The sequence below is a fragment of the Dermacentor silvarum genome, chromosome 4 (genome assembly GCF_013339745.2).
Source record: "Dermacentor silvarum isolate Dsil-2018 chromosome 4, BIME_Dsil_1.4, whole genome shotgun sequence".
Classification (NCBI taxonomy): domain Eukaryota; kingdom Metazoa; phylum Arthropoda; class Arachnida; order Ixodida; family Ixodidae; genus Dermacentor; species Dermacentor silvarum.
In genome coordinates, this window is record NC_051157.2 from 210,002,473 (window position 1) to 210,011,342 (window position 8,870).

An 8,870-nucleotide genomic window follows, 5' to 3' on the forward strand; every position below is an offset into this window, starting at 1 on the left:
TTCGAGGTACGGGTTTGTACTAAGCAAACAAGCTTGTGCAATCATTCGGACAGCCTTAACTTGCACCGAAGTTCAGGTACGCAAAAATCCTGCTTTGATATAATGCAAATATACTCAGTCAAATAGCTTGAACTGTATTCCTTTGTGAGAATACTGCGCCTGGGGCTGCAGCCAACTTTTCTACTTCTGTGTCTTCTGTGTCTTTTGACACACTGGATGCTATTTATTTTAGTGATACGTTTCAAGCTGCTACTTCTGCGTCTGCTGTGTCTTTTGACACACTGGACACTATTTATTTTTGTGGTACGTTTCAAGCTGCACAAGAGTCGCACAAACACGCATTTCCCATGACATAGCTGAAAAGGCCCAAAAATATTTCTTAGTAATGTCTTCATAAATATTCGCTTTAAAAAAGAAATGAACTTTCAAAACACGTCACGTTGGTCATGCATTGTCTAAAATACATTACACCTAAAGTGTAAGTTTGGAAGCACGTTCGCATGTTAACGAAACCAGCCAGCTATTTTTTTAGGAAGACGTTGTTACAGTAGAAAGAAACGAAACAAGAACCGTAACTAAATGACCGGCATTTCGGAATATGTAATCTGGCGGAAAACCGCCAAACTAAGCAACGACAAAGTGATAAAAAAAATGACAGCAGATCCACGAGGTGAATGATGATGAGTGGGCGAAGCTCCGGAGGGAATCATCGGATCTCCCGCTTAAGGGGACGCTAGCACAAACGCGTTAGAAACGTGCAGTACTCTCTAGTAAGAGGGAGCGGCCACAGCGTCTTACGCAGCCATTTACACATGCCGGAACGTGCACCGCGTTTGCCGACGCCATCACATGACTGCTGAGAGAGTATACCCCCCGTATTCATAAACGCTCCTCGACTTGAACTTGACTTGCCACCGCTTTGGGAAGCGCGTTCGAAACGCGTTGAAGGTAAGGTGGAGAGGCCACAGCGTCTTACACAAGCTTCTTACACGGGCCGTAACGCGCTAGCACAAACGCGTTAGAAACGCGCTAGAAACGCGGCCTTTCGTTAATGTTGGGTATTTATAGCCATCGTGGTGCGTTTGTCCATGTCCGCTTCGTGGCGTAGTCTCCCTCCCTCCCAAGTACTGACCGAGCCCAATGCTGCTTAGCTTCGGGGATCGGACTTGTTTCATTCGTTAAAGAATGGGGGACTCGGGCTAACACATTTGTTTTTGAAACAGATCGTAAGTAGGTTCTTTTTCTTACGGGATCAAAGTGATATATTTCTGCGTACTGTTATTCAAGTGAGATTAAGTTCTTCGTTGCCTGAGTGGGTTGTTTCGTCAAGAAATGAACGAACACCAACGCCAATCGGATTTCTGAAGGAAGTTGTTATGTCATTTTCATTACTGAAAGCTCTTTTCGAATGAATTTTTGTCTTCTGTGACGCGAAAGAAACTCTATCGGGATCTTGTAGATGTTTTCTTACCGCTTCCTGTATATCGCACGATATACAACTTAGGACCTGAACGGAATGTTTTGAAACGTGTGAAAAAGATGCCTGTTAGACCTTCAGCTAAAACATTCTTTTTTCAATTGCATTCTGGCACTCTCCCTGTGAAGCCATGGCTACAAAATAAATGCATATTTGTTCCATGGTCTGTTAACTGCATCATATGTAACAAATCGGAAACTATCGAGCACATCTTCCTGGATTGCCATGACTCCGTTTTCTTGTGGGACGTTCTCAAACGAACTCTGAAAAAAGAAATGCCGATAAGCCCTTTCGGTATTCGTTTATTGCCATGCGCAGACGCAGAGGGAGTGCCGGCTGACATGATAATGCTTTTGTGTATGAACAGTGTGTGGAAAACGCGCATGGATGTCAGGAATGCCCGCGTAGATGCAAGGTCGGCAAGGCAACACCTAGTTAAAAGTCTTACGTACACCCGGGATGCCCTAAGGCACATGATTGAACCACCAGAGTGGATTCAGGAGCTTGACGTTTTGGTGTCTGTGGTGGCCTCTTTGAAGGCCTTTCGAAGTAGCATAGTCTAGCCAAATTATGCGTTAATATTGTGTAGCGCCAAGTGACCTGCTTTGTATTTGTACGGGTGTATGTATGGTTGCAAATAAGGGAATAAAGAAAAAAAAAGCTTCGTGGCGTAGTGGGCTAACGCCGCGCGCTCGGAAGCGAGGGGTCCCTGGTTCGATTCCGCGCTACGGACACAACTTCGGAATTTTTGTAGCGTTAGCTACACTGGCCTAGCCAAGCCCGTTTCGCGCGGCACATCAAGAGCCGTGCTGCGCATGCGCAAGGATCAGTGATGTCACACGGCTTGCGCACCGCTCCCACCGGAGCCGGCACCTCTCGCGCACTCCGCCGCCGCCGGTCTGCGCATTCCAGAGGAGTGACGTCGTAGCCATGGTAGACGCACTGGCGCCGGCGCGCGCTCGCTGTGGAGTCGCCGTCTGACACTGCGTTGGAGCCGCTGCGCTTCTGACTGGCAGTTTCCAGTGTGGTATATAGCCATGGAGAAGGAGAGCGCAAATGCTGCTCAACAGCGCAGAAGAACGGAGAAGCTTGACTCATGGGATCCCGAAGTAGTTGCCTGGCAATTAGCGGTTGAGCGTAGGAGACAACCAGGAAAGCTAAGAATAATCAGCTGAACCTTTGCTAACGCTACGTATATCCTGGCATAGCCGAGCTAAGCCACTGCAACTTTTTTTTCTCATTTTTCTCAGACTGGTTACACACTACTACTACGACGACGGGGACGGAACGGGTGCCGCTATAAGGAGCTTCGCCCCTAAAAAATGCGCGGCGGAGCTGGCTTCCAACCTGCGAATTCACGATCGTGGTATCAGTGATGTTGATGTGTGGTCACTCAGAACGCTCGGCTATCACTTTTTAGGGGCGAAGCTCCTTATAGCGGCACCCGTTCCGTCCCCGTCGTCGTAGTAGTAGTGTGTAACCAGTCTGAGAAAAATGAGAAAAAAAAGTTGCAGTGGCTTAGCTCGGCTATGCCAGGATATACGTAGCGTTAGCAAAGGTTCAGCTGATTATTCTTAGCTTTCCTGGTTGTCTCCTACGCTCAACCGCTAATTGCCAGGCAACTACTTCGGGATCCCATGAGTCAAGCTTCTCCGTTCTTCTGCGCTGTTGAGCAGCATTTGCGCTCTCCTTCTCCATGGCTATATACCACACTGGAAACTGCCAGTCAGAAGCGCAGCGGCTCCAACGCAGTGTCAGACGGCGACTCCACAGCGAGCGCGCGCCGGCGCCAGTGCGTCTACCATGGCTACGACGTCACTCCTCTGGAATGCGCAGACCGGCGGCGGCGGAGTGCGCGAGAGGTGCCGGCTCCGGTGGGAGCGGTGCGCAAGCCGTGTGACATCACTGATCCTTGCGCATGCGCAGCACGGCTCTTGATGTGCCGCGCGAAACGGGCTTGGCTAGGCCAGTGTAGCTAACGCTACAAAAATTCCGAAGTTGTGTCCGTAGCGCGGAATCGAACCAGGGACCCCTCGCTTCCGAGCGCGCGGCGTTAGCCCACTACGCCACGAAACGGACATGGACACACGCACCACGATGGCAATAAATACCCAACATTAACGAAAGGCCGCGTTTCTAGCGCGTTTCTAACGCGTTTGTGCTAGCGCATTGCGGCCCGTGTAAGAAGCTGGTGTAAGACGCTGTGGCCTCTCCGCCTTACCTTCAACGCGTTTCGAACGCGCTGCCCAAAGCGGTGGCAAGTCAAGTTCAAGTCGAGGAGCGTTTATGAATACGGGGGGGTATGCTCTCTCAGCAGTCATGTGATGGCGTCGGCAAACGCGGTGCACGTTCCGGCATGTGTAAATGGCTGCGTAAGACGCAGTGTAGCTAACGCTACAAAAATTCCGAAGTTGTGTCCGTAGCGCGGAATCGAACCAGGGACCCCTCGCTTCCGAGCGCGCGGCGTTAGCCCACTACGCCACGAAACGGACATGGACACACGCACCACGATGGCAATAAATACCCAACATTAACGAAAGGCCGCGTTTCTAGCGCGTTTCTAACGCGTTTATGCTAGCGCGTTACGGCCCGTGTAAGAAGCTGGTGTAAGACGCTGTGGCCTCTCCGCCTTTCCTTCAACGCGTTTCGAACGCGCTGCCCAAAGCGGTGGCAAGTCAAGTTCAAGTCGAGGAGCGTTTACGAATACGGGGGGGGGGGTATACTCTCTCAGCAGTCATGTGATGGCGTCTGCAAACGCGGTGCACGTTCCGGCATGTGTAAATGGCTGCGTAAGACGCAGTGTAGCTAACGCTACAAAAATTCCGAAGTTGTGTCCGTAGCGCGGAATCGAACCAGGGACCCCTCGCTTCCGAGCGCGCGGCGTTAGCCCACTACGCCACGAAACGGACATGGACACACGCATTACGATGGCAATAAATACCCAACATTAACGAAAGGCCGCGTTTCTAGCGCGTTACGGCCCGTGTAAGAAGCTGGTGTAAGACGCTGTGGCCTCTCCGCCTTACCTTCAACGCGTTTCGAACGCGCTGCCCAAAGCGGTGGCAAGTCAAGTTCAAGTCGAGGAGCGTTTATGAATACGGGGGTGGGTATACTCTCTCAGCAGTCATGTGATGGCGTCGGCAAACGCGGTGCACGTTCCGCCATGTGTAAATGGCTGCGTAAGACGCAGTGTAGCTAACGCTACAAAAATTCCGAAGTTGTGTCCGTAGCGCGGAATCGAACCAGGGACCCCTCGCTTCCGAGCGGGCGGCGTTAGCCCACTACGCCACGAAACGGACATGGACACACGCACCACGATGGCAATAAATACCCAACATTAACGAAAGGCCGCGTTTCTAGCGCGTTTCTAACGCGTTTGTGTTAGCGCGTTACGGCCCGTGTAAGAAGCTGGTGTAAGACGCTGTGGCCTCTCCGCCTTACCTTCAACGCGTTTCGAACGCGCTGCCCAAAGAGGTGGCAAGTCAAGTTCAAGTCGAGGAGCGTTTATGAATACGGGGGGGGGGGGTATACTCTCTCAGCAGTCATGTGATGGCGTCGGCAAACGCGGTGCACGTTCCGGCATGTGTAAATGGCTGCGTAAGACGCAGTGTAGCTAACGCTACAAAAATTCCGAAGTTGTGTCCGTAGCGCGGAATCGAACCAGGGACCCCTCGCTTCCGAGCGCGCGGCGTTAGCCCACTACGCCACGAAACGGACATGGACACACGCACCACGATGGCAATAAATACCCAACATTAACGAAAGGCCGCGTTTCTAGCGCGTTACGGCCCGTGTAAGAAGCTGGTGTAAGACGCTGTGGCTTCTCCGCCTTACCTTCAACGCGTTTCGAACGCGCTGCCCAAAGCGGTGGCAAGTCAAGTTCAAGTCGAGGAGCGTTTATGAATACGGGGGGGGGGTATACTCTCTCAGCAGTCATGTGATGGCGTCGGCAAACGCGGTGCACGTTCCGGCATGTGTAAATGGCTGCGTAAGACGCAGTGTAGCTAACGCTACAAAAATTCCGAAGTTGTGTCCGTAGCGCGGAATCGAACCAGGGACCCCTCGCTTCCGAGCGCGCGGCGTTAGCCCACTACGCCACGAAACGGACATGGACACATGCACCACGATGGCAATAAATACCCAACATTAACGAAAGGCCGCGTTTCTAGCGCGTTTCTAACGCGTTTGTGCTAGCGCGTTACGGCCCGTGTAAGAAGCTGGTGTAAGACGCTGTGGCCTCTCCGCCTTTCCTTCAACGCGTTTCGAACGCGCTGCCCAAAGCGGTGGCAAGTCAAGTTCAAGTCGAGGAGCGTTTATGAATACGGGGGGGGGGGTATACTCTCTCAGCAGTCATGTGATGGCGTCGGCAAACGCGGTGCACGTTCCGGCATGTGTAAATGGCTGCGTAAGACGCAGTGTAGCTAACGCTACAAAAATTCCGAAGTTGTGTCCGTAGCGCGGAATCGAACCAGGGACCCCTCGCTTCCGAGCGCGCGGCGTTAGCCCACTACGCCACGAAACGGACATGGACACACGCACCACGATGGCAATAAATACCCAACATTAACGAAAGGCCGCGTTTCTAGCGCGTTTACGGCCCGTGTAAGAAGCTGGTGTAAGACGCTGTGGCCTCTCCGCCTTACCTTCAACGCGTTTCGAACGCGCTGCCCGAAAGCGGTGGCAAGTCAAGTTCAAGTCGAGGAGCGTTTATGAATACGGGGGGGGGTATACTCTCTCAGCAGTCATGTGATGGCGTCGGCAAACGCGGTGCACGTTCCGGCATGTGTAAATGGCTGCGTAAGACGCAGTGTAGCTAACGCTACAAAAATTCCGAAGTTGTGTCCGTAGCGCGGAATCGAACCAGGGACCCCTCGCTTCCGAGCGCGCGGCGTTAGCCCACTACGCCACGAAACGGACATGGACACACGCACCACGATGGCAATAAATACCCAACATTAACGAAAGGCCGCGTTTCTAGCGCGTTTCTAACGCGTTTGTGCTAGCGCGTTACGGCCCGTGTAAGAAGCTGGTGTAAGACGCTGTGGCCTCTCCGCCTTACCTTCAACGCGTTTCGAACGCGCTGCCCAAAGCGGTGGCAAGTCAAGTTCAAGTCGAGAAGTGTTTATGAATACGGGGGGGGGGTATACTCTCTCAGCAGTCATGTGATGGCGTCGGCAAACGCGGTGCACGTTCCGGCATGTGTAAATGGCTGCGTAAGACGCAGTGTAGCTAACGCTACAAAAATTCCGAAGTTGTGCCCGTAGCGCGGAATCGAACCAGGGACCCCTCGCTTCCGAGCGCGCGGCGTTAGCCCACTACGCCACGAAACGGACATGGACACACGCACCACGATGGCAATAAATACCCAACATTAACGAAAGGCCGCGTTTCTAGCGCGTTACGGCCCGTGTAAGAAGCTGGTGTAAGACGCTGTGGCCTCTCCGCCTTACCTTCAACGCGTTTCGAACGCGCTGCCCAAAGCGGTGGCAAGTCAAGTTCAAGTCGAGGAGCGTTTATGAATACGGGGGGGTATACTCTCTCAGCAGTCATGTGATGGCGTCGGTAAACGCGGTGCACGTTCCGGCATGTGTAAATGGCTGCGTAAGACGCAGTGTAGCTAACGCTACAAAAATTCCGAAGTTGTGTCCGTAGCGCGGAATCGAACCAGGGACCCCTCGCTTCCGAGCGCGCGGCGTTAGCCCACTACGCCACGAAACGGACATGGACACACGCACCACGATGGCAATAAATACCCAACATTAACGAAAGGCCGCGTTTCTAGCGCGTTTCTAACGCGTTTTGCTAGCGCGTTACGGCCCGTGTAAGAAGCTGGTGTAAGACGCTGTGGCCTCTCCGCCTTACCTTCAACGCGTTTCGAACGCGCTGCCCAAAGCGGTGGCAAGTCAAGTTCAAGTCGAGGAGCGTTTATGAATACGGGGGGGGGTATACTCTCTCAGCAGTCATGTGATGGCGTCGGCAAACGCGGTGCACGTTCCGGCATGTGTAAATGGCTGCGTAAGACGCTGTGGCCCCTCCCCCTTACTAGAGAGTACTGCACGTTTCTAACGCGTTTGTGCTAGCGTCCCCTTAAGCGGGAGATCCGATGATTCCCTCCGGAGCTTCGCCCACTCATCATCATTCACCCCGTGGATATGCTGTGATTTTTTATCACACAACACCTTTTTACATTTATTATACATCTCAAAATTTGCACAACATGTGCACGTTCTGGGTGACACACGGGAAAATGCCACTTTCCTTGACGAGATGATGGTTTGAAAACGAGGCAATGGCGGCAGCGCCATAAATGACGAAATGCGACAATCTTCCAAGATGAGAATACAAACAGCTGGTAAATGGCAAAACAGTCGATGGAGTCACTCACAACACAGGTTTGGAAATTAATAAAAAGTGGGGGTGGGCTGACGAGACTAAAAAAAAAAGAAAAGTATTCTGGGCAACAGTAACGGCCACTTTCTTTAGGAGCAGCACCGGCAGCTGACTTCGCTGCGGTTGGATAAGATGGCCGAGGAAACGCCCACCGCTCAGGACTGGCTCTTCGATGCTTGTCGCTGCAAGAGAATGTAGATCTTCTCTTTGATCCATGCTTTGTTGTACGGTGCGTATGTGTTTGTTGACTTCTGGTATACGAGGCAACTCAGATCCACCAGTTGGTCCACAAAGCCAAACAGCTGATGTTATAGGTGATGGAGGGTGTGTTGGGGTTCTGCCACTTCAGGTGTTCCTCGTAGATGTGACACACGCCCTCCATGCACTCGTTCACCGACTCATAGTCGAGTATGTGCGGGTCTCCGGCTTCCCGGGCTGGACTAGCAGGATTGTGTGGGACATGATTGCCAGGCCGTTGGCAACACGACGAGCCTGGTGATTCTGAGCTTTGACCGAAATAAAGCCGATGAAAAAAAAAAACACGAGTCACAGACAAAACTCGCATCTCGCTCGGCTATCGCCTCAACGCGCTGCTGTAGGCAAAAACTAGGTTTATATATGTACCACAATAAATTCCGCGACCTTGTTATGAAAACTACGATTTTGGAACAACTTTTTTTGCCATTTCAAGAGCTGCTGCTGCAACCAGCTGAACGATGAGTCATTGAAATTGATAAATACCCGGGAATACGTCAATCGATGCAATAGGTTCATCACAAGTTACTTTTTACTGGCCAAAAAGCCTCCATAATTTGGGCTTTTCCATAGACTCCCATACTTCAAACTTTGCCCGCAATTTGGAACGGGTTTTCTGCCATAATTAAGTAATGGTACCTCTTGCATGAGATGTCGGGCTAAGCGCCTAGAGCCTATTTCAACAGGAATATTGTGAAAGATGGCTTCTATAATTAGTTATTTTGGAAAAACGACGCTCTCCCATAGA

The 8,870-nt window shown here is 51.8% G+C and overlaps 1 pseudogene; it reads right to left on the minus strand.

Moving 5' to 3' along the window:
- Positions 1-7,876: 7,876 nt before the first annotated feature.
- LOC119448510 (enhancer of rudimentary homolog) lies at positions 7,877-8,430 on the minus strand (annotated as a pseudogene).
- Between the last annotated feature and the right edge of the window lie 440 nt (positions 8,431-8,870).